Raw genomic sequence first — 27,632 nt, forward strand, 5'->3', positions numbered from 1 at the left:
CAAGCTCTGAAGACCATGGCTGTCCCACTTTATGTTTGGAAGGTTACAATTTGCTATTATTACAATCCTATTATTCTTACATATAAATAAGATCTCTTGACATATTTGTTACTCAATTTCACTCTGACTGCATGGTGGGGAGGTGGGAGGTGGGGGGTGGGGGGGCTATTACAATTGCATCAAAGTAATCATGCTCTTCTTATTGATGAGTTACATCCACATAGCTTCACTGGACCATCCCTCAGAAATACCTTGTGTTAGAACAGCAGTAATGTTTCATCACTAGAAAAATCTCCTTCTAGCTCTTCCTACTCTGTCGTACCTTTGATGGTGGGAGGGGCTTTGAACATAAATTATTCAATTTACTGGTGATGGTTAGTAGCTGAAAATAAAGATACTATGGAGGACTTGGTGACGGGAAATAAAAAGTTACATTGTGTGGAAGGAAAATTCCGGATATAAACAAGAATTTTAAAAAACAAATTCCATTCTGTCTGCCCAGGTCTTGCCTACACCGCTGTACCTCCAGAGTACCTTCCTTTTATTTTGATCAGTTCAAGTTAATCTCACCCGCTGTTTTGTACTTGTCAACCATTTGTTAACGGGTGTTTGCCATTTCAGAATGTAGGCTACCTTATTGTGTACGTTCTCAGAATTCAGTGTTTAGAGTCCTTGTTGTTTCAACCTGGGCTTTGGTCTATAATGCAAAATTACAGAAAAATATTAATAGCAATTTAAGGTAAAATGTTAGGATATTGGAAGAACAGCTAAGAGCATCAAGTTTGACAGAGGGGTTGTGGAAAAGGACATGGAAAGCAGCAGGGTTTCCAAACTTCTGATCTCTGCCTTCCCTGATCAAAATCAACCTGTGGTTTATAATTTTTGCGGATTGTTATTCATTAATATCGGCGTGTCAGATATATCTCAGTTTCAGGGAGGTGTGACGTGCTTCTTTGTTTTGTGATGAACTCAGGGGAACGTACAATAGTAAGGGGGTAAACCCAAAGGGGTGAAGGAGCAGAGGATCCTCCGTGTGTCTGTGCACAAATCAGGGAATGTGCCATGATACGTGAACAGAAGACCAAAAAACCCCTACTTCATCAATAACGCTGTAGAGAACAAACACAAAGCAATTATGTTAAACTGAAATAAAAGTCTCTTGTCTCACCTGGAATATTGCATCTAGTTTCAGGTGCCACGTTTTTGAAAAAATGCGAAGTTATGAGATTGGGTGCGTGACTGATTCACAACACTATTCCAGGAATGATATACCTCACCGACTCTGAGAAATTGAGAATGTTCTCCTCTGTTGATAGTTCCCAGGCTCTGTGAACATTTGCTATGATTGGTTCTCAATTCCGTCTTGCATCATATAGATCCCAATGGCTGAATATTTCAGGGACTCATGAGCTCTGACTTGCCTGATCAACATCGACTTCTGATTTATTATTTTTGAGGGTTGCTGTTCACTAATATCCCTGTATCAGATAAATCTTAGTCTCATTCCCTGGGACTTGACAGGTGTGGTGTGTCAAATAGATCCCAGGAATTGTGCTCCATGAGATTCATGTGAGAAAAACTCCAGTTCTGAGAATCCGCACTTGGATTGTGCACGTGTTGTGTCTGACTACCTGCCTGAACGTTGGCATTTTTGGCTGATGAATGTTTCGTTGGGCGTTTTAGGTGGTGATTTATGCATTACTAACCCAGACTGTCGCGACATTGGGAATACATTTAGTTTAGACAGTGTAGAGAAAATGTTCAAACTCCATTGCCTGCCTTTTATAGGCTTCTGGTGGAGCAAAGCTCCTCATTTGTTTCATTACGTGACCCGAGGCCGTGACCCTTGATGCATAAGAGGAAATGTTCTCTAATCATTCTGTCTCTGTTGTGTTCCATCAGACATATCATGTGAACGATGTATTTACATTAGTGGGTGGCATGGCAGCGCAACATTAAACTAAATGACTGGATGAAACACAACCAAACAGAACAAGTGAAAGTATTTGGCTGGGAAAGGAGTAGGATGTGGGAAAATGTATTATTACTGACTGGCCTTGAAGAAAGAATTAAGCAAACTCAAGGTTAGTGCATATTCATTCGAGATTTATTAACCATTTCAGAAAGCATTTTTATCCAAAAAGTTGATATAAAAGCTAACAGATGTGAATATAATGGCTGGATGCCACATTGAGATGAGAACACATGCGTTGTGAGGTGGGAATTTTCTGTACATCAGTACAGTCACAAGAAAGGGAATACGAAGGCTCATCAGAAAGGGTATGCAACCATTCTGAGTAAGGAACAAATAAAAAGAATACAAATGGGCTTCAAACAACTGGGAAGCTACACATTCTTCCAAACACAACCATCTCAAAAATATCAAAGTAAAAACGAAAATCCATCAATAACTGTCTCAGTTACATGCTGATAAACTGAAGTAATCTCACTGTTAGAGTTAGCAACGGGACAGATTGTAGATTGGGAATTCAGAGACCTTGATAAGCAGATCATGAAAATCAAATGGGTCCACAACTCATTCACTTAACCTGAAAAAGAGAAATAAAGCAATGACGCAGATATTTATGATCAGGGACTTTCAGATTTAATGTTTATTCAATGGCACACTTAGAGATTTCACAAAACATATTGGGCTGCTTGGCGTGAGAAAGATGTGATCATTCTCACCTTCACCAGAGTGATGGCAGCGCTGTAGAAAATACTCAGGAAGAACAAGGTGATGAATGTGGAAGCAGTTGTCCAGATGTTGCTGTTATCATCCTCATAAACTTCAATCCAAGTGCGATCTATTGAATCTATGAATATAAAGCCGAGAGAACGCATTTAGTTTGCTTATTGATCCAGATCGATCTATCTGCATCCAAGTCATGTAATTAGAGACTGTTACATCTTCATAAAGCAGTCAGGTATTTCTCAAGTGTGACTCTTATCTGTATCTATTAGTGCATTATTGACTCTCAGCAAGAAATTACAAATACAACTGCACATGTTCTTTTTTCATTGTCCATGTCAGAACGTTTTAATTTATTTTCTTTTAATCTATTATTTAAGGATATTATTATATGAGGAATGATTATTACGAATGATTATTTTAATTATATCATTATATTTTAAATATAGGCTGTGACAGCACTTTAGTTGAAAATTGTGGCCATCACTGAAGAAAAGTTCAAATGTGATTCTCATCTTTATGCATTGGTGACCAATTGCTTGGCAAATCGTGGATACAAGTGACATCACAGTCAGGACATTGCTTCATATTTTTGTTTGTAGGATCTGTATATTTAGGAATAAGTTTTTGTACATGTGTCCCTTAATTTATTTGATCTACTGCTTGGTGTGTTTGGTTTTCCTTTAATGTTTGTGTCTGTGGTTATGAGAGTCTCTTACTTCACTCTTGCCCATGTTGGAGTCTGTGCATGAATAAACATATTCCTGTTCCTATACGGCTGTGTGCTCATGTGTTTGTGCACCTAAATTTTGGTCTTTTCACATTGTGTAAGCATCATTATGCTAATATGCTACTCCGTTGTTGGCTATACTTATCTTGTAATGTCTTTGTGTATGTTCACTTTTCAATAGTGCTATCTAAAATGTGTGCTTATGTGTCTGTTTCAGATCCTACCTAAACTAGATTATTTTCATGTTTATGCTTAATAAATGTTAGCATGCAATGTCATGTTTTGATGGATGTTTATATTTATATCATGATGTCTGCTTGTGTGGCAATCTTTCCCAAACCATCTCCTGAGAAGCTTGTTTGTGTTAGAGTTTGTGGATGCTTGCTGATGCTGGTGCCCATTATCCTTGTTTAATAAACGCACCTCTATTTGTTGATCTATGCACTTGCGAGTCTACATGTGAGACTCTGAATTTGTGTGTACGTGTGATATTGTATATATGCTAATCAATGTGTTTTAAAAATAACTAATTAAGCTGACTCTGTCAATGTATGTTTGTGATTCTGAAAATGGGAAAATAATGATATTAATGTTTATCTCTGTGCACTTACATGCCTGTGAGTTGACATGTGGGAGGACATTTTTCGGAATTTGTATCTGTGTGTTCATGCGTGTATGTCTGTACGCATTGTGCTGTATGAATGCATGTATTTATGCCCATTTGTGTGTTACCGTGTGTCTATGTTTCTCATGGTTATGTGTGAGTACCTCTGCTCATTTATGCAAATGATTTTCTTTCGGTGTATGTGAGTTTTTGTATGAGCTTAGGTGAGTGTTCAAGTACTACTTGCATGTGTGGCTCTGTGCGAATATGCATGTGTGACGTCTTATCTATATGCACATTTGAGTGTGCACATAAATATGCGTCTTTAGGTGAGAGCCCGTATATGTGTCATTACGTGTGTATTTGTGATCATCTCTCTGTATCTGTTCTTATACCAGACGGCAATTTTTATTATTCTAATTTATTGTTCTAATTTTAATGGATTTCCCATAATTAGATCTGACCTTGGTGTTGTAGGAAACATTTCCCACCGTCATGGAGAGATAAGCGTTTTATGAGCAACTCTTCTGTTGCAGTGATAGAATTTCTGTCTCTGAGAGAAAAGGCATGAGTTCAAATCCCCACTGCCCCAGATATAACATTTCTGAATATGTTTATTAGAAAATGTCTACTTGTGTTCTGTGTGTGAAACAAAATGATATCAGGTATTCGAATACCAGAATTGATCCCTCGTGCTCCAGAAAACTGAGACAAAACTATCGAATTCAAACTGGGACGATGCAAACACCAGTTCTGGATTATGGGAATCAATGTTAATCATTTGTTAACAGAGCCAAGCGTGTCCAACATGCTCCAAAGGTATTATTTTGCATGGAAATGTTAAATATTTGGACAGTAAGCAAGAAGCTGACTGTTCCTGTTAGCAACTGGGTTACATTACAGAGGACATCTACCATGAAAATTCTGCACAGGGAGCAAGAGGACAGACTTGTTCCCCTCCCCTCTGCTCCACAACAACTAATCTGTCGATTCTCTTTGGTGTGAAAGTGCAGATACATTCTGTCAACTCATGCGCTGGTGCAAGATCCCTGGCAGTTCCCAGAAACAAAGGTTACATTCAAACTGCTCTGCCTTCTTTACAATTTGTATGTTCCAATCAAATTTAATTTTAAAGTGTCTTAAATTTACATTTCCAATTGTTGCAATGTAGCAGTTTAAAACTGACATGAAGTTTGGAAGAATGTCCAATTGAGGGAATCAAGAACACTAAGTTCAAAACTCATGCTCTACCCTTGACATAAAATGGACATTTTCAGATTTTGTCACAGAGGGATTTAGGATGGACAATGTACTTGTCGGAATTCTGCAATGAGTGAGCTTTACTCTGTCTCTGACCCAGGGTGTATCTGAGCAGAGAACATTAACTGCACAATACACTCGTCCTAGACCTGTTAATAACCCACTTTAACTACACCGATGCAATGTAAGTCAGAGGGAGAAGCAATTAGTTCAGTAGTTAACTCAAAACTGGATTAAAAAAACACTTTATTACTTCTGTTGAATTATTAAATGCAACTTCGAGATTTTTATTGACATGAATTGACAGTGTCCATCAGTGCAAGTGAAATATTTACAAAACTCGGTTTACCGCTGGATTTATCGACTGTTCTGTTGATGATCTTCAATGGAATTGCCTCATGTCCCACCACACAGGAGTAAGAAGCACCGCTAGCCCACTCCTCCGCTGTAATGGATAACAGGCTGTAGATGAAGAAGGAGATGTTGTCACTCTCCGCCATCACCTCGGTGTTCTTGTAGTTACTGTGATTCACCGGCATGTCATTGTTTGTCCACTTGACGAAGATCTCTAGGGGGGGAGAAACCTCTCACTAAACAGGTGAGGGAGAGAAACCTCTGAGCGGAGATTTCTTCTGTTGGTGGCAGGAGGACCGACACTGATGGCTCCAGCGGATTAATCACTGCAGAATATTTGAGACAACTATAAATCAACCCAAAACTCCAGAACCAATACCACAATTTCACTAAATACTAAAATACACCAAATTTAATTTGGGATTTATTCACTTTGGTTTTCTAAAGGAGCAGAATGGTACACATTCTGTTCAGTAAAAGAAGTAACAATTTAATGTGAAAGTCGCCTCCATGTTTCCAGCCCACAACAAGGACATTCTGTCCAATTGTCATTGCTGATGGTGACGTCACACCCCAGGTTTCTTCCCACCTTATCTGACTTAATCGGAATAGAATATCCTTTGGTCAGTCTTCTCCTTAATCAGCTACTTAGCTATCCTGCCTTCAGATGCATCATCAATGCTCCCAATAGTGTTTGTTCATTACCAATCAAAGCCTGACATTGATGCAACTGGATCTGGATTACACATGGGATCCTGTGTGTTTTAATCTCACCACTCACCTTTCTCCTTGTGGATGGAGTCTCTCATTGGAGTCGGTAGATTCTGATGGTACACCACACATTCAAAAGTAACACCACTCAGCCAGGCTTCAGTCGACATGTCTAATTTGCTGATCACGCTGTCGGGATTCTGTCCAGGCTGGTCAGCAATCTCTGATTTCAGAGGCTTCTTTTCTTGTTTCCAGGTCACGTTGACTCCAGAAGGAAGATTGGACACAACGCAGGTTAACGTCACCGTCGCCTCCAGTAAGACTTGTTCTACTGGCGGTGGGAGGATTTTAACGGTGTTAGGGTGGCACTCGGTATCTTCTATGAAACAAAAATCAAAGTCAATGAAAAATGCCCCTTTATGATACAAACACCCAATATTCAGATTACTTCTTCACAGGGTGAAGATACCACCTTCAAAATGGCAACTCCAACTATTGCTGAAACGATGCTTACTATTGTTGATGTATTTTGATTTGTGAAAGCATTTGTGATTACCTATAACATACCCTGTGTAATTATTCCTCAAGAACACTGGCTTTGTAACAAGTGAAACCCGTGAAAAAAGTAAAATCATCAAAGATTCCATCATGTAATCCATGGAATTACCTTTCTTTCAGAATTTGTCTCTCACTTGAGACCATCTATTGATACTTGTGACAAGAGTAATCTGAATATAATGAGTTCATTTCCATGTTCATAACCCTTAGGTGCAAGTGCTGCTGGTCACGCTGACTGCCAAATCACATCACAAATTTTGGACAAATTCTAATAAATGATAATTATTTTCTTTGCAGAGTTCTAAAGTGTTACAGGAGCGGTGAACAGCCATGGTAATTCTGTTCATTATATTTAACGTGATCAAAAATACTTTGCGTTATTGTTATGATGTCATTCTCTAATTTATGTCATTGTTCCTCGTGGGCTGAGTTTGGAGTAGATCTGAAAACTAGTCACTCAGTACAGCTTTGGATATCGAGAAGGATACCCATCTCTTTAAGTCTTTCCCTCCATTCAGTTAGTTCATGACTGGTCTGTACTTCCACTTTATTTACCAAGCTGCATTTTTAAATTTATTCATAAAACAGGGGGAAAGAAAAACAAACAAAAGCGTCTTAAATTAATCTACAAACGCGATGAAAATGTGCATTAATTTTATAGACATTCACTACTCACTGTGTAAACATCACCACCGCAAACCAGGCTAAAGCAGCCTGTCTCAAATTCCTAATTCATTAATCTCTATTGTAGCATTCCCACCAGAATTTATTCTCCTGCCTCATCCATTAATTAGAGAGCATCTTATAAAGCTCAGTGAGATCACGTTTATCCCAGTTCATCAAATGTGACACCCACTTGGTATGTGGTCTGATCCCATAAATGAAGTTAAAGAGCTCGGTACCAGATAAAAATTGATGTCGTACAATGTCCAAAGCCAACAGGTCTTTCCTGAGCAGGGAATGAAGCATTGAACGCATTTTGATTTATATTCAAGTAAAGGTCACTGTTTATTTTAAGTATGCCATTTTGAGACCACAACATCATACAGTAGAGGATCAGAATAAGGGTGTTCAGACAATCCAGAGTTTAGATCAGAGTGGTGCTGAAAAAGCACAACAGTTCAGGCAGCATCTGAGAAGCAGGAATATTGATGTTTCGGGCTAAAGCCATTCTATTGTCTTCTCCCCACACTAAACAAGAGCCGATCTATCTCTGGCTTGAATACACACAATGACCTGGCCTCCACAGCACTCTGCAGCAGCGGGTTCTACAGATTTATCACCGTCTGGCTGAAGAAATTCCCCCATCTCAGTTCTAAACGGTGCCCCTTTGACCCTGAGACTGTGCCCTTGAGTCACGCCTACCAGTCAAAACATCTATTCCACATTTACTCGATCTCAGTCTTTCAGTATTTTCTATGTTTCAATCAGATATCTCTCCAATATCCCCCCTCCACCCCCAAACTTATCCTTGAAGCCACTACCAGGCAAGGATTCAGCACTCTGAATGCCTCTCCCAGCATGGTCAGGCAACAAACTATTTAACAAAGCTCACTGTCTATATATCTGTCTTCAACAGAGAGGAAACATGCCTTTCTGATTTGCTAAAATGTTGAAGTATGAGCCATGCTAATATATCACTCAAACTGAAATAAGATACGTGGCATGTTGGGATATGAGAAGCTGTACCGTGCCGTTTACTACGCCTGATAAATTAGTGTGTTTGATTCACATCAGAGTTCAGAATGATTTGTAGCTCTCTCAGTATGTGTCTCTTACCCTGGAGTGCGGTGATGTTTTTACTTTGAATGTTCTCTCCATGATTGACCTGGCAGGTATAGACTGCGCTGTTGTACCATTCATCATAAGGGACCATCAGCCGACTCGTCACCGAGAAGTTCCCGTTTGCCTCACACACGGGAGACGTGAAGAAGCCAGAATACAAGCGTTGGCCATTTTTCAACCAACTCACAGAGATTGACTTCGGATGGAAATCGATGATTGAACAGACTACGGTTGCAAACGTGCTGCTTGCGATTTCTTCACTGGAGCTCACAGTTAGGAGAAGAGTTGGCTGGAGAATATCTGAAAATTAGGAAGCACACCGTATACATTATGTGACAAATTTCATAACAAATACAATGTGTTCTCATATATCAAAGTTTCCTGTGGTTGATGGATACTATCCTCGATATTACAAGATATCATAATTGTGCAGAGTGCTGGAGAAGCTGGGATCCACACAGAAAGATCAGCAGGACGATGTGAAAGGCTAAATTTATAGGACACAGCAAGGGAGTCAAGGAGGCATAGAAACTAGGGCCGGTTAAATCAAAAGGGAGATAGCAACTTTGGATGGTATTCGTTTTCATGACAGAGTCTGATGAACAAGGCAGATGAATTACCAGCATAAATCAGGAAATGATGCGGTTGCTATCGCAGAGACATATTGAGAGCCGGGCAGGAGTGGCTATTCAATATTCCAGGATTTAGTGCTTTCAGGCGAGACAGGGAAAGATGGAAAATGCTTTGACCAGAGTGAACTGGAAGCTGGCACTTAGTGATAAATCTAAATCAGAGCAGTGTGACACATTTAAGAAATAAATAAGAAAAGCATAGGGAGGACATTTCCCAGATAGCAGCTGCGTGGGATCAAGAATGCAGCGAGCTCTGGACACCAAAGGGCATGGAGGTGAGATAAAGAGAAGCAAAGGAGGCTTCCGGTCTATACTGAAATCTGAAAGCAATAGAAACTAATATAAGGTACAGAAGGTGCAAGGGGAGTTTGAAAGAAAGAGGGATTAGGAGAGCAAAAGGGATCATGAGAAAATAATAGCACCAAAATAAAGGAAAATATTTTTAAAAGTTACAGGCTCATTCATAATAAAAGACTCATTTGGGAAACAGTAATGCCCATTAAATGTTATTACTGGAGTGGAGCCAGAGGATTAGGTTGTGCTCGAAACAAATGTGATGTGTCAGTGTTCACTAGTAAAAGGAACAATGTGGGGACAGAAATCAAGGAGTGTTGTGATGTACTTTCCGAACTTAGGGCACATGATGTGATGTTTTGTGTTGAATTACTGGATGAAAAGTGGTTATATTTCCAGGGCAGATGAAATATATACCAAGCTGTTGAGTGATGCAAAGGATGAAATAGTTGGGACGCTGACAATTATTTAGAATTACTGTCTAGCCACAGCAGTTGTGCCAAGCGAGTGTAGATCAGCCAAAGTTGCACCGTTATGCAGGACGAAGGAAGGGATAAACAATGAAAACACAGATCTGTCAAGCTAATCTCAGTGGTGGGGAAATTATTGGAACTATTGAGAAGCAGAATTAGTCTCCATTTGGAAGATCAATCAACAATTTTCAGCATGGTTTTATTGAGAGAAAGTCATGTCTTAACAATTTGATGATAGTTTTCAGAGAGATCACTCGATGTACAGATGATAGCAATAATCAGAGCCAATGGGATCCGAGTTAATTTGACAGATTGGATCCAGAACTGGCTGAGTGGTGGGAGCAGGGGATAATGGTCATAGAGTATCTGTGTGACTGGAAATCTATGTCTCGTGGTGTTTTGCAGGGATTTTGCTGATTTTCTTGCTGTTTCTCTTATATACCAATGATTGAGACTCGAATGTAGGAGGGTTATACAGTAAATTCACAGATGAAAGGAAAATTGTTATGTTGGTAAGTCATGAGCATAATGGCTTTAGATTGCAGGAGGATATACAAGGGTTGGTAATGTTGTGGTTCTGTTCGCCGAGCTGGAAGTTTTTGCTGCAAACGTTTCGTTCCCTGGCTAGGGAACATCATCAGTGCTATTGGAGCCTCCTGTGAAGCGCTGCTTTGATGTTTCTTCCGGTATTTATAGTGGCTTGTTCTTGCCGCTTCCGGGTGTCAGTTTCAGCTGTAGTAGTTTGTATGTGGGGTCCAGGTCGATGTGTCTGTTGATGGATGTTCTTGCCATTTCCGGGTGTCAGTTTCAGCTGTAGTGGTTTGTATATGGGGTCCAGGTCTATGTGTCTGTTAATGGAGTTTGTGGATGAATGCCATGCCTCTAGGAATTCCCTGGCTGTTCTCTGTCTGGCTTGTCCTATGATGGTAGTGTTTTCCCAGTCAAATTCATGTTTCTGGTTGTCTGAGTGTATGGCTACTAGGGATAGCTGGTCGTGTCGTTTTGTGGCTAGCTGATGTTCGTGAGAATTCACCACAAGGGTACACAGGAAACCAACACACACAGACCAAGTCCTAAACTATGAAAGTAACCACCCCAACACAAACAAACGAAGCTGCATCAGGACACTATTCAAAAGAGCCACAACACACTGCAGTACACCAGAACTGCGAAAAGAGGAAGAGGAACACCTATACAATGTATTCGCCAAAAACGGATACCCACGCAACTTTATCACCAGATGCCTAAGAGATAGACCACGGAACGAGGACATGCCACAACCAAAAGGACTAGCCACACTACCATACGTCAGGAGCGTCTCAGAACTGACAGCCAGACTACTGCGACCCTTAGGACTCATAACAGCACACAAGCCAACTTCCACACTCAGACAACAACTCACTAGAACAAAGGACCCAATAGCCAGCATGAGCCAAACTAATGTAGTTTACAAAATACCATGCAAGGACTGCACAAAACACTATATAGGACAAACAGGAAGACAGCTAACAATCCGCATCCATGAACATCAGCTAGCCACAAAACGACACGACCAGCTATCCCTAGTACCCATACACTCAGACAACCAGGAACATGAATTTGACTGGGAAAACACTACCATCATAGGACAAGCCAAACAGAGAAGAGCCAGGGAATTCCTAGAGGCATGGCATTCATCCACTAACTCCATTAACAGACACATGGACCTGGACCCAATATACAAACCACTACAGCTGAAACTGACACCCGGAAGCGGCAAGAACATCCATCAACAGACACATCGACCTGGACCCCACATACAAACTACTACAGCTGAAACTGACACCCGGAAGCGGCAAGAACAAACCACTATAAATACCGGAAGAAACATCAAAGCAGCGCTTCACAGGAGGCTCCAATAGCACTGATGATGTTCCCTAGCCAGGGAACGAAACGTTTGCAGCAAAAACTTCCAGCTCGGCGAACAGAACCACAACAACGGACACCCGAGCTACAAAGCTTCAACCAGACTTTAAGGGTTGGTAATATTTGAAGAGAAGTTGCAAATAGAAATCGTTGTTGCTAAGAGTAAGGTGACATAATGCGGCAGAAGAAACTGCGAGGTATTATGTTTTGAATGGTAGAACCCTGGAAAGGATCTTTGGCTTACGTACCCACCGATCCCCTATAGTACTGTGTCATCTGGATAAAGAGGCTAAGAAGGTGGGGAGAATATTTGCTTTTATTAGCCTTGACATTGACAATGAAGAGTAGGGAGATGATACTGGAACTTAATAAAACACTGGTTAGGCCATACTGAAGCGTTGTGTGCATGTTATCGAAGGATCTACAGTGTTATACATTGGGTGCTGTTTGCTGCCCTGGTAATTTGTGCTGTTTCAGTGACAATGTTTACAAGAAATTCTAAGGTAGGGATCATGTACAGTGCTGGGTCCTCTACGTTTTGTCACTTACATAAATGATTTGGATGTGAGCATTAGAGGTACAGTTAGTTAGTTTGCAGATGACACCAAAATTGGAGGTGAACTGGACAGCGAAGAGGGTTACCTCAGATTACAACAGGATCTGGACCAGATGGGCCAATGGGCTGAGAAGTGGCAGATGGAGTTTAATTCAGATAAATGCGAGGTGCTGCATTTGGGAAAGCAAATCTTAGCAGGACATATACACTTAATGGTAAGGTCCTATGGAGTGTTGCTGAACAAAGAGACCTTGGAGTGCAGGTTCATAGCTCCTTGAAAGTGGAGTCACAGATAGATCGGATAGTGAAGGAGTCGTTTGGTATGCTTTCCTTTTTTGGTCAGAGTATTGAGTACAGGAATTGGGAGGTCATGTTGCAGCTGTACAGGACATTTTTTAGGCCACTGTTTGAATATTGCGTACAATTCTGGTCTCCTTCTTAGAACATAGAACATAGAACATAGAAAAATACAGCGCAGTACAGGCCCTTCGGCCCTCGATGTTGCATCTTATCGGAAAGATGTGATGAAACTTGAAAGGGTTCAGAAAAGATTTACAAGGATGTTGCCAGGATTGAAAGTTTTGAGCTACAGGGAGAGGCTGAACAGGCTGGGGCTGTTTTCCCTGGAGTGTTGGAGGCTGAGGTGTGACCTTATAGAGGTTTACAAAATTATGTGGGGCATGGATAGGGTAAATAGACAAAGGTTTTTCCCTGGTGTCGGGGGTCCAGAACTAGAGGGCATAGATATAGGGTGAGAGGGGAAAGATATACAAGAGACCTAAGGGGCAACTTTTTCACACAGAGGGTGGTACATGTATGGAATGAGCTGCCAGAGGATGTGGTGGAGACTGGTACAATTGCAACATTTAAGAGGCATTTCGATGGGTATATGAATAGGAAGAGTTTTGAGGGATATGGGCCGGGTGCTGGTAGGTGGGACTAGATTGGGTTGGGATAACTGGTCGGCATGGACAGGTAGGACCGAAGGGTCTGTTTCCATGCTGTACATCTCCATGAATCTCTGAATCTATGCATGTGATTACACTGAAATCAGCATTGATGAGATTTGCCATGATTTTGCTTGGGTTGGGGGTGTTTAGTTATGAAACTAGATTAGATAGAGGGGGGGTTTCCTTGGAGCAGAGGAGAATGAGAGAGAAGATTATCATAATGTCTGGAATTATTTTAGGCATAGACAGGGTAAACTGGACAAAACCTTTCCCTTTGATGGAGAGGTTAATGCCTCAGGAGCACAGGGTGAAGGTACAGCCAGGAAGTTTAGAGCGGATCTCGGGGGGAAAACAAAATTAAACAGAGGGTGATGTGAGTCTGGAGCTCAGTGCCTACAAGTCATGTAGAGACTGAGCCCCTCATAATAAGTATGAAGGATTTATATGCATCCTTGCAAGGCATACAAGGCAATGGATCAAGTGCTGGCACATGAGACTGGAATAGTTAGGTGCTGCAATTGATATGTGTGAACTGGATGGATCAAAGGGCCTTTCTCCTGTGCTGTGTAAGGTGATTCTGTGAAAACTGTTCTTAATAATGCTTTATTCATGTTAATCCCATATGCTCTGTTTATCTCAGTTCCCACAACACGTACCTGGACATGGCATTTCTTTGGTCTTGTGTGACCCGCTGTGCTGAACCTCACAGTAGATTTTGCTGGGGCAATCTACCGCTGACCCGGGCAGGGTTAACTGGCTGCTCAGGGTGTAGGTTCCCTTCTTGTTTCTCACTGATGGGTAAGTCTTCAATCCAATCGTGATTAGCTCTCCACCTTTCTTCCAGGTTACCTTGGTGACGTCAGGGGAATAGTCCATCGCCAAACAACCATAGATGACAGAACTGGTGTTGTGCTCCTCACAGGAGGAGACCAGTCCATAAAGCGTGGGATGAGATGGTGTCTCTACAACAGAATGACCATGTTAGTTTCTGATAATTTGACCTTATCAGTTACTCAAATGTATCCTCAGTTGTAAACGTTTGCCAGTATGCTCCCGCTGAAGTCTACAGCATAAATGCTTTTGTTTTGTTTCCTGCCAGTTGCTGATCATGATCATTGGTTCCCTCTTTAGAAACAGGCCCTCTACCTTGACCATTACCATATAATTTAGGAAGAAGAACATTCTGATCCCACCCAAGTAACTGTTTGAAGATCTCACAACTGACACTTTCACTGGATTACAAGTGAAGAGCAGAGAAGTTTCACAAAATACAAACCAAGGAAATGCAGATTCATCAAAATTCTACAGTGTGTGCAAACAGGCCATTTGGCCCAACAAGTCCACACTCACCCTCTGAAAAGTAACGCATCCATACCCATTCCCCTATCCTATTACATTTAACCCTGACTAATGCACCTAACCTCCCAATCACTGAACACAACATTTGCAATTCCCCCAGCTTGCACATCTTTGGACTGTGGGAGGAAACGCACACAGATATGGGGAGAAAGTGCCAACTCCACGCAGACAATCGCCCGAGGCTGGAATGGAACCTAGCACTGTTAGGCAGCAATGCTAACCACGGAACCAGCGTGCTGCCCAATTAGGTACCGTACTGCTGGAAATACCCAACAGCTGGCAGTACCCCCGGAGAGAAATCAGAGTGAATCATAGAACATTACAGCGCAGTACAGACCCTTCGGCCCTCGATGTTGCGCCGCCCTGTCATACTAATCTGAAGCCCATCCTACCTGCACGATTCCATGTGCGTCCATATGCTTGTCTAATGACGACATAAATGCACTTAAACTCGGCGAATCTACTACCGTTGCAGGCAAAGCATTCCATAGCCTTACTACTCAATGATTAAAGAAAACACCTCTGACATCTGTCTTATACCTATCTCCCCTCACTTTAAAGTTGTGTCCCCTCGTGTTTGCCGTCCCCATACGTGGAAATCAGGTCCAGTGAGCCTTCCTCACTTATCAATGCAAGGCAGAATGTTCTCTCTGGGAGGAAGGTCACTGCAGCAGCAGCAGCACAGGCAGGAGCTGAGCACTGGGACGGGGAGGATGGCTGTCACAGCTAGCCTCATGCCAATTGTCTGGAAGTTGAAACATCTAATTTACAATTATCTGAATTCTGGAGGCCTCTGAAAAATGCAGGACCATTAAAGTTCAGAGACTTTGGAGTGTTACAGCTGAGTATTTACGTAAATATGATTTGAGAATTGAACAAGTAATCTTTAACTTCACTAACTATCAAACTGACACGCAGTTCACCACCAAACGTCATTTTTCAGACTAACCACTGCACTTACTCTGACAAAGCCTACCCTGCTATACACCCATTCATGCCCGGAACACACAACCCCTATCACACGAAACACATCTGAGGCAATCCATGTTGGTAGTGTAGCTGAGCAGAGAGATCTTGGTGTCCATGTACATGGATCCCTAAAAGGTTTCCAGCCAGTTTGATAGAGTTGTTAAGTAGGCATTCTTTGTGTTGGCTTTCATCAATAGAGGGACTGAGTTTCAGAACCACGAGGTTAGGCTGCAGCTGTACAAAACTCTGGTGTGGCCACACTTGGAGTATTGTATACTGTTCTGGTCACCACATTATAGAGAGAATGTGGAAGTTTTGGAAGAGTTCAGAGGAGGTTTACTAGGATGTTGCTTGGTATGGCGGGAAGGTTTAATGAGGAAAGGATGAGGGTCTTGAGGCTGTTTTTGTTTGAGAGAAAAAGGTTGAGAGGAGACTTAATTGAGACATAAAAGATAAACAGAGGGTGGACAGTGAAAGTATTTTTCCTTGAATATGATGGCTAGCAGGAGAGGACATAGATGACAGATGTCAGAGGTTGTTTCTTTACTCAGAGAGGAGTAGGGGCATGGAACGCACTGCCCGTAACAATAGTACACTCGCCAACTTTAAGGGCATTTAAAAGGTCATTGGATAAACATATGGATGAAAATGGAATAGTGTATGATAGATAGGCTTCAGATTGATTCCACAGGTCAGCGCAACATCGAGGGCTGAAGGGCCTGTACTGCACTGTAATGTTTTATATTCTATATTCCAGATGGACATATGATCTCAATTCCTTTCAGTCATTTACACTCCTGCCACCCTGCACCTGGCCCATGGTGAATCGGGCACTGACTGGACTTGGCACCATCATTTTCACAACCTCTGACAAAAGCCCACTACCCAAGACATGACCTCAGCCCTTGATCACTGACCTCTCATCTTACTGAAGTCAACCTGTGCACATTGCATCCTAGCTCCTTTTGCATCTGTGCTTTACAACCTTCCATTTTGCCAGACTCCAAGCTTTGCATTTTGACAACACGTCCACCTGTCACTTCATTGCAGTGACCTTCCACCCCCGAAACATCCTGGCATTCTGTCCACCTCTACATTAACCAGACTGGCACCCAGCCCACATCTCCATAAACCAGCCTGGCAAAGCCAGACCTCCTGCATTTCAGCTCAAACTACCACTCACCTACCAAGCACAATTCGAACAAATTATCCTGTAACCATTACCATTTACCTTGATGCCACCTTTTGCCAGGCAGAGTGCACGCAAGCTTACCCAGCAGCCAGCCAACCAGCCTACCAGCCCAAACTCTCCCACATTCCCAATCTAGCCCCTCACTTGCTCACCACCTTCCAACTCTGAGCCTCCTCCACCATAAAGTCAGTTATTCATAAAGTCGTACAGCACAGAAACATTTCCTTTGGTCCAGCCCATCCATGCTGACCAGAGTTCCCAAATTAAACTAATTTTACTTGCCTGCCTTTGGCCCATATCCATCCAGACCTATCCAGTTCCTGTAGCTGTTCAAATGGCTTCTAAATGTTTGACCTATCTCTGCATTTACCACTTCCATTGCAGTTCATTCCAATGTTTGGACAGTTGCAACATGAAGCCCTAACTCCTGCACTCAGTGCTCTGACCAATAAAGGTACATGTACCAAACACCTTCAACACACTAGATACTTGAGACAACGCTTTCATGAATCTTTGTGTCTGAACCCTCAGGATCCTGTGTTTAGCATCACTACCCAGTGCCCTACCATTAACTCTAAGTTGTGACCTGATTTGTCTTCTCAAAAAGCAACACATCGTATTCATTTAAATTAAACTCCATCTGCCACTCCTCAGCCCATTGGTCTAGCTGATCAAGATCTCATTGTAAGTTTAGATAACTTTCACTGCCAATAATGCCACCAATTTTGGCGTTACGTGCAAACTTACAAACCATGCCCCATTTAATGTTTTCATGGCTTTCAACCAATATTTCCCTTTTTCCCACATAACCAATATTGTCGCCTGTTTCCCTTTTTCCCACGTATCCAATACTGTAGCTTGTTTCCCTTTTTCCCACATAACCAATATTGTAGCCTGTTTCCCTTTGTCCCACGTATCCAATATTGTAGCCTGTTTCCCTTTTTCCCACATATCCGTAGCATTTTTTTAAGGATTGAAGAAATCTATCTCCTTATTGAAATCATTTAATCTTTTGTCCTCAATCAATTTCTGTGGTGGAGAATTCCAAAGGTACACCATTCTTTTGTTGAACAGTAAGCAATCAGGTTCAATGTTATCGGTGTGTTGGGAAGACTGGTGAGCAGCAAGATTAACGATGATCCCATGAATGGAATACCCTTCTAGAGGGGCCAAGTTGCCTTCTTCAGCTTCCATTTTGGATGCTGATATGTCCCTTCGACAGGATATTCCAAAATTGTGATCCTTGAGGATAAGGGTGCACATGCATGTAAATGCTTCTTCTGAAAGCTTTCCTCCAAATCAGACTTTAACTTGACTCTCAACTATTTCCCTGCCCGTTTCCTCTTCCTCGATCACAGCCATGGGACTCACTTCCTAACGGCGCTGTGAATGTGCTAATACCACACAAACTTCAGGAATTCAAATAGACTGATAACAACTGGTTTCTCAAGGCGATATAAAAAGTCTGACGCTTCTACACCTGTCCAGAGATTCAAACAATCACTGGAATAATTGAAAATTATTTGAGGCACTTGTGTGTCTACACAAGATGGCATGGTTTCCTTCTGTGTGATTTGACTGTGTTTTCACTGCATGGACAGAACTATTTCTTAATCACATAATGGGAATGAAGCTTCCCTCATTTTTAGCAAGGCAATCACACATCATATTTCTTTGTTCCAGGGAAGTATAGTGTTAAATTAATGGAACCTGATGATTGGGATGTTTCAATTGGAAATTGTCAGAGATTTAAAGCTTACTTTCATGAGCAATTAATTCCAGCCTCAATGTGTCACTTTAAATACTCACAGAAATGTCTTTCAGAAATGGTGTCTCCCTTTGTTATGGGCAGTCGAATCAGTAAATCTGGGATAGTTTTTGCTCGTTAATCAAAGGTGTTAAACACTTTTAGCCAAAGGGAGACCTATGGATTTAACTCATTGATGCACCATGATCTAAGTAAGTGGTGGAACAGCTCGAGGGGCTGAGTGCCCTCCTCTTGTTCCTACCTTCCTATCATTGTGTCACTCATTAAGCTAGCACTGGCCGTGAATACTTTTTATTAAAATATTTCTACAAATTAATTGTTTCACACATTATTTTAAAAAAAGTCTGTTGATTATTTGGAACGGGATCATTGATATTCTCTATCTGAATGATCAAAATAACTTCCATCCAATTACAGCAGCCACTGCACTCTGGAGTGTGTTGTTACTTCATAGTAGTTTCTTGTGAAACAATAGCTTGAGATCAGGGCGGTCAAATTCAATGATTCTCTGATATTTAATATCTCTGAACGTTCGCAATTTGTTCAAATGCATCTTCTCTCTGAAGAACGGGTTTCATCGAACAGATCGTTTTTCAATTAAACGACAAACTTTGAATGCTTTGAAAACCAAAATAAAGACAGAAATTTCTGAAGAAACTCAGCAGGTCTGCCAGCTCCTGTGGAGAGAAATCAAGGTTAACCTTTCGCATCCAGAGACCCCCCTCTTCAGCAAATTGTTTTCATGTTTTTGGCACAAGAGCTCAGACCTGTTGAGTGAGACAGTGATTACTTTGGCTTGACTCCTGTTGGAAAAGGACTCTTAGCAGAGGTACTGTAGTGTTGGATTCAGCGGAACCCCCACCGTACTGAACAATCAAATTCAGCCACAGCACTGGTGTAATATAAAGTAAAACAGCCTAGGTATAATCTCAACAAACCAAAAGAGAAAATACTGGAAAATTTCAGCAGATCTGGCAGAATATGTAAGGAGAGAAAAGAGCTGATGTTTCGAGTCTAACTGGATGGGTGAAACAGAGGCAAAATGGAAAACAGGGGAGAAGGGTAGCAAAGGAGGAATAGGAGAGAAAAAGGTGATGAGAGAGTGGGGAGAGAGAGAAAGAGGGATAATCAAGAAATAAGAGGTACAGAACAGTGGGAAAAAAAATAAAAAGATAAATAAAATTACGGAGCAGAATGAACACAGAGGGGTCGATATGGGATAATCATCTGAAGTTGTTGACTTCAATGTTGAGACCGGCAGACTGCAACGTGCCTAGTCGAAGATGAGATGCTGTTCCTCCAGTTCGCATTGACCTTGACTGGAACATTGCAGCAGGCCAAGGACAGATATGTGGGCATGGGAGCAGTGTTATGTGTTAAAGTGGCAAGCCACGGGAAGGTCCGGGACCTGACTGTGTACAGATCGAAGGTCCTCAGCAAAGCGATCACCCAGTCAGTGTTCTGTCTCTCCTATATAGAGGAAACCACATTGGAGCAACGAATGCAATAGACCAAATTGAAAGAGGTACAAGTGAAGCGCTGCTTAATCTGAAATGAGTGTTTGGGGCCTTGGATGGTGAGCATGGAAGAGGTAAATGGGCAGGTGTTGCACCTTCTGCGATTGCATAGGAAGGTGCTGTGTGTGATGGGAGAGGACTTAGGTGTGATGGAGAAGTGGACTAGGTTGTCCTGGGAGGGAATGATCCCAGCGGAATGCAGACAGGGGGAGGGAAGGGAAGATGTGTTTAGTGGTGGCATTGTGCTCAATTTGGCGAAAATGGTGGAGGATTATTCTTTGTATGTGAAGGCTGGTGGGGTGAAAGGTGAGAACAAGAGGGACCCTATCTTTGTTCTGGGAGGGGAGGGAGAGGATGAGGGTCCTGGCGTGGGAGATGGACCGCACGCTGTCTAGAGCCCTGTCAACAACTGTAGGTGGGAAGCCACAGTTGGAGAAGAAGGAGCACATAATAACAGCACCACTTTGGAAAATGACCTCATCAGAACAAATGCGGCGAAGGCTGAGAGCAAGGGATAGAGTCCTTACAGGATGTAGAGTGAGAAGAGCTGTCGTCCAGATAGCTGTGGGAGTCAGTGGGCTTGTAATGGATATTAGTGGATAGACTATTGCTGGAAATGGAGACAGAAAGGCCAAGAAAAGGAAGGCAAGTGTTGGAGATGGACCAGGTGAAGGTGCTGGAGGGATGGAAACTGGAAGAGAAGTCTATGAATGTTTCCACATCAGGACGAGTGCATGAAGCTGCACCGAAATAGTCATCGATGTACCGATAAAGCAGTTGTGGGAGGGGACCCAGGTAGGCCGGGAACAAGAAACGGCAGGCATAGCTAGATGACTACAGCACCCCCTTTGTCAGCAGGTTTGATGACAAGGTTGGGGTTGGACCTAAGGGAGCGAAGGGCAGAAATTTCGGAAGGAGAGAGGTTGGTATGGGTAAGGGGGCAGAGCAATTACTGCGGTCAATGTCCCGCCTACAATTGTCAATGAAAAGATCGAGGGCAGGAAATTGTCCTGGTGGGGTGTCCAGTTAGAGGTGGCATGTTGGGGGGATGTGAAAGGATCTGTGGAGCAGGGGAGTACTCTTGCCCAAAGAAGTGAGCACGAAGGTGAAGGTGACGGAAGAAGAGCTCAGCATCATGTTGTGTTTTGACAAAGGATCAGTTAGACTAGAAACGTCAGCTCTTTTCTCTCCTTACAGATGCTGCCAGACCTGCTGAGATTTTCTCTTTGGTTTCAGATTTCTGCATCCACAGTAATTTGCTTTTCTCCATAATCTCAACAAATATGCTTGGAAAATAATTCATTCTGAATTAGTTATAAGTGATATTGTTAGAACAACAAGTCAAAAGCTGGGATTTCTTTGAGGATTTACTCCATTAACCCCAACTAGCAATGCCCTAAAGCTTGTGAACAAATATTGATTTGGAAAAAGATGCTAACCGCCAATGTTCTGCTAAATATCAAGTCAGGACAGCGATTGAATAGATTTCACAGTCCTCTGAGGGGAATTCCAACAAAAAATCAACTTAATCTGCTTTTCCCCCCAAATTAACCTGATAAGAGATGGTGTTACGTATCTCTCTAACAGGTTGTAAGTGCACACAGTCAAGGATACTACCACAACAGACCTGAACACAATGAGCTCGACACTCTCTCGGAGAACAAAGCCCACTTGTTAATTATGATCATCTTCCAACAACCAGGGATTGTTCCAGAATGTTTACACAATGAAAGTAGCATTGCTGCAATTATCCAAGAATACTTTGTCAGCAGCTCGGAACTCGATGGGAACTACAGAGGATTAAAACTAGGAATTGCATTGCCATAAATTCATTGTCACTGGACTTCAACCTGGAACTCCCTTCCTCTTAGCCCTGTGAATGTTGCTGCACCAGATAGTTTACTTAGTTTGAAATAGATTAAAATGTTTTGAAGTGTATTATGACCGTTGTCAGTGACATTAAAGGTTGACGATAGATTTTCAACTAACAAGATGCAAAGTAATTTCTGATTATATATTATGCCATTAAACATATCCCAGATAACTGAGACACAAAGAAAATATGCAGCACATTTCCCTCTGCCTCACTCAAATATTCCTTGTTGTCAACAACCAATTTCAAAACTCTTTGCAGTCTGCCTTTTTTTCCTGAAGTGTTGGTTCTGATTGAAACAATTTAGTCAGGGCTCCAAATATTACATTTCTGGCAGAAAAAAAAGTGGTTTTGAAGCGCAAGATAAAATTGAACTGTCTGAGATTCAGATATCCAAACTGGACAATTTACAAATGGTCAGGACCAGTTGACAAGTTAATCGGAGCTAGCACTGAAACAAACTGTATAACAGTCTTGATCCTAGCAGATACATCTGCTCAATTCCTCATGTCAAATATATTCATTACAATTTCATATTTATCAGAGAAACTAACCAGAGGATTAATGTGAATGAGATTGTGTTCACAATGAACATAGATAATGATTGAGTCAATAAACTTAACAAGTCATTGTAATTAACAAAATTATTAAGGTGGGGTATATCGCCAATTAAAGCACAACTCCACAGGAAATGGATTATTCTCCAAATTATTTTTACATATTTTTAAAACATTTCTTAAACTGTGTAGATTTTGCATGCACTGCACAAAGCCAAGACTGCATTCCAGTGTGGAAATGCATTTCTGTTGAAGGAACGAGGGCATTGTCTTTTTAGTTGCTTTGTAGTGTACGAATTTTTTTTTAAAAGATATGAATTGAAAACATGCTTCTGTCTGGAGTTGCCCACTTTAGCTGATGTCTAAATAAATGTGGACAGTGCGCTGGCTTACTGGTGAGCACTGCTGCCTCACAGTACCAGGTACCTGGGCTCGGTTCCAGCCTCGGACGACTGTCTGTGGGGAGTTGTAGAGTTTACGCATTCTCCCCTGTGTCTGTGTGGATTTGCTCCCACAATCCAAAGATGTGCACATCAGATGAATTGGTCATGCTATATTGTCCATAGTGTTAGGTGCATTAGTCACCTAATGGGCCTGAGTGGGTAACTCTTTGGAGGATCGGTGTGGACCTGTTGGGCCAAATGACCCGTTTCCATATTGAGGGAATTTAATTGAATGACCGTCACACTTAACTAATGTGAGCATTGCTACATTGCAATAAACCAGTCAAGTGTATTAACTAAAATAAATATTACTCTATTTTCAGTGTTTGAATAAACAATGTGTTCTATTATCATTTCGTGCATGCCTTCTGCAAACTTGTGAACTCTGCATATGTCTGAATGCATCGATATAAAATACATTCTCTGCATTCACAGCAAGTATTCCCCTGGTTTTAGAGTAGATTTCATCCAGCATGAAAACAGGCCATTTAGCCCAACAATTCCACACCGACCCTCTGGACAGGAAGTAGCCCACGCAGACCCACTCCCCCCCAACCTTTATTTACCCCTTACTAATGCAACCTAACCTATACATTCCTGAACAATATTTAGCATGGCCAATTCACCTAACTTGCACATCTTTGGATGGTGGGACAAAACTGGACCACCCAGAGAAAACCCACACAGACACGCAGAGCATGTGCAAATCTCCATACAGACAGTCACCCGAGAGTGAAATCGAACCTGGGTCCCTGGCGCTGTGAGGCAGTATTACTAACCGCTAAAAAGGCACAGGTGCAGATTAAATCTTTCAGTTCATATTTTGTTTTTTTATCCTGCAAATCCAATTTAATCAGGGATATAAAAATTAATTCATTCAAGTTACTTGTGAAACTGATCAAAGCAGTGAAATTGGTCTGTTCTTCATCGAATCGAGCAGAATTTCTAAATGGTCTTTGCCAATGATCTTTTCCAGCCAGAAAACTTGAGTGTAGTGTACAGCGGAATTGAACTTTTGAAATTCTATTGATATTTTTCGATGACTTGTGGACTGTTTAAAGACAGACCTTGTGATTGACTAGATAGTTGGGTTTAGATTAGATTAGATTACTTACAGTGTGGAAACAGGCCCTTCAAGTCCCAACAAGTCCACACCGATCCTCCATAGAGCATCCCACCCAGACCCATTCCCCTACATCTAACAGTATGGGCAATTTAGCACAGCCAATTGACCTAACCTGCACATTCTTGGACTGTCGGAGGAAACCGGAGCACCCGGAGGAAGCCCACGCTGACACGAGGAGAATGTGCAAACTCCACACACCGACAGTCACCTGAGGTGGGAATTGAACCTGACTCTCTGGCACTGTGAAGCAACAGTGCTAACCACTGTGCCACCGTGCCGCCCACAGTTCTGAATTTGGATTCTAAGGAGTGGATTAGATTAATCCTTAATTATTACTTCTAAGTAAAAATTGCACCCGAAGGTATCTGTTTTCCCTTCATTTCCAAAACCTTTGCAATTTGCCTTTCACATAATATTAGGCTTTATGAAATTTCAACTCACATGCTGATTGCATTGAATAAGGAAACTGGAGTGGTTCACTGTCGCCAACCATGTAAATAGTGCAAAAACAATGTAGAAACCGGAAACAATTTCCCAAATATAACAAAACGTAATGTTACCCAAGCACATTCCCTCCCCAATAGAGCAAAGATCACCAAATGACAACACTGAGGAACACCAATGTGTTTGCAGCAGAACTAGCTCTGCAAACATTTTCAACAGAATCAAGAACATGATTTAACCTCACAAAAAAAAACAGATTGAAATCTAACAACACTGCTCAGTATTAATCAGGGGTAAATGTTGGGGAACGGGTCTGGGTGTGTTGCCCTTCGGAGGTTGGGTGAATTGACCATGCTGAATTGCCCATAGTGTTATGTGTATTAATCAGGGGTAAATGTACCAGAATGGGTCTGGGTGTGTTGCTCTTCGGCGGGTTGGTGTGGACTTGTTGAGCCGAAAGGCCTGTTTCCGCAATGGAGGTAATCTAATCTAGTCTATCAAACTAATGTAACTCTTGTGCAGTGCACAGTAGAGCAGTTGAAGGCACATAATGATTAATCACTTTAAGGTCAAAACAAAATTAGTTCAATGGATAAATATTGCCACATTATAATTTTATATTATAGTAAGTTTAGTTTCAATTACAAATCTGATCAATTCTGCACTTTTAGATTTTAGTCCCAAATTTTATTTTGAATGAGACTACTCAAAACAAACTTCTACTTAGTTTACAATTAGAACTGAGATTTTTTTTAAAAGTCAATGCACTAAAAAGGATTTTTTTTCATTTCTCACACTTCCGTGTTTCTGCCTTAATTTGATTTTCAGACAGTTACAAACAGATGTAATGTTTTCAGTCAAACAGAAAATTATTGCCGTACAAGTTTAACAAATTCGGAAATGATTCAGGAAAAACAAAGAACTTCACAAATATTGGTAATTGAAATGCAGATCAATTCCACAAACTGAATAAGAATCCAAGTAACTCAGTCTAACAGAATCAAGGAAAATAAATTCAAAATCCAATCCACTCAAAACAACAGATTGAAATGAAAGATAATCAGAATCCAATCAATTCAATTCAACAGAATGAAATAAAATAATTTCAAAAGCCAATCAGCGCAATTCAACAAAACCAACTAAAAACAAAGTCAGAAACAATCAATTCAGTTCAACCGTATCTTCTAAAACAAAGCCAGAATCCAAACAACTCAATTGAACAGGATCAAATAAAACAATCAACAGAATGAAATATAGCACAGCAAGAAAATATTATAACAATTTTTAACCTGCATGTCATCAAACAAATTAACAAAATAAATGACAAAATACAATTATGGTAAGCACATTATGTATACAGGAATATACTCAAGAAATCAATAATGATATTTTCGCATATTTTAACCATGTTTGCTAATATTTTGAATATCTTTAAATGCTTAGCATTTGTTGTCGATAATAAGGCTCACAATCAGGGTGTCACTGACATTAAACATCATTTATACCTTCCTGATTAAAATACTTTAGGTGCTTCAAGTAACCCAGCCACACAGAATGTCCATCTGATCAAAAAAAGAGATACACTGAGCATCTGACTCCATCAACACCATTTTAACTATTTGCTGAGCCTTAATCGAAGCCTATAATCAGCTTGAACAAAAATCAATCTGAACCAAATCAAACTCAGCTCAGAATCCGAGTTTCACTTAATTCAGGAATTATTCACATGAATAGAACGTTAACAGTAAAAGTTACTCAGAAAGTTCAAGGGTCTTGCATTGAATAAGCATATGGAGGTTATAGCGCTAGTGTAGGTTAGGTAGGCTTTGGTCGGCGCAACATCGAGGGCCGAAGGGCCTGTGCTGCGCTGTATTTTTCTATGTTCTATGTTCTATGTCTTACCTGAAGTCACTGTCACCATGGTCCCTTGGCCCCAGTAATCAAGATAGTACCCACTTGCACAGTAATAGATGGCAGTGTCTTCGATCTTCAGGTTATTCATGTCCAGCGCGAAAATGTTGTTTAAAGTGTCTTTGGACACAGTAAAGCGACCCTTAATCGTTGGAGCATAGTCATTGCTGAATGAATCATAGTACCAAAGCAGCCACTCCAGACCCTGTCCGGGAACCTGTCGGACCCAGCTCATGCTGTAGCTGCTAAGATCGAAGCCGCTGGTTTTACAGATCAGTTTCAGACTGCCTGCGGGATAGCCAGTCTCTGTCTCTGGCTGAGTCAAAACAATCTCCGACTGGACACCTTTAAAAAAGAAAACAAATAAACCATGAGCATGAATGCTCATGAAATGATGGCTGAGTCTTTTACATTCCTGCGGTAGACTAACATTGAGACAATAACAAAGAGAGACTTGAACAAAAAACACTCACATGATAAGAAAGTCAGTAACAAACTGAGAAAAGTTGCCGACACAATCATTCTGATAAATTGTGGGAAACGGTTCTTTCAAGATTTTTCTAAACAAGCCGATCCCGGAGTATTGAATTACGGTCCAGTGCCCAGGATTTATATGGCCATCGGAAGGGGCAGGCTCACAGCTTCCGCCTGTTGGTTTCCTGCTGGAGGCTGAGACTGGATCCTGATATCAGCTCACACAGCCCGAACACAGGGGCTCATGTCTTTACATGAGGTTCTGTTTAAACATGGGCATATACACATCTTGGGATATTTGTTTTGCTGAATAGCTTCTTTGGAAGTTTTTTTTTTAAATGGTGGAAGTAAAATTGAGTAGCTTCAGGTCTGTTTCACATGATCGTTGCAAGTATTTTGTTTAAAAAAACAAATTCAATCGGATGTTAGCTCCCTTTATTTCTATGTTCATTTACAAGCGGGTAAAACTAACATCAAAGTTCAAACATATGACCA

At 41.3% G+C, this 27,632-nt stretch overlaps 1 pseudogene; it reads right to left on the reverse strand.

Annotated features, from left to right (window-relative positions):
* Positions 1-2,524: 2,524 nt before the first annotated feature.
* On the reverse strand, positions 2,525-27,185 carry LOC132833890 (Ig heavy chain C region, membrane-bound form-like; annotated as a pseudogene).
* Between the last annotated feature and the right edge of the window lie 447 nt (positions 27,186-27,632).

This window comes from Hemiscyllium ocellatum, chromosome 38, assembly GCF_020745735.1.
Source record: "Hemiscyllium ocellatum isolate sHemOce1 chromosome 38, sHemOce1.pat.X.cur, whole genome shotgun sequence".
NCBI lineage: Eukaryota > Metazoa > Chordata > Chondrichthyes > Orectolobiformes > Hemiscylliidae > Hemiscyllium > Hemiscyllium ocellatum.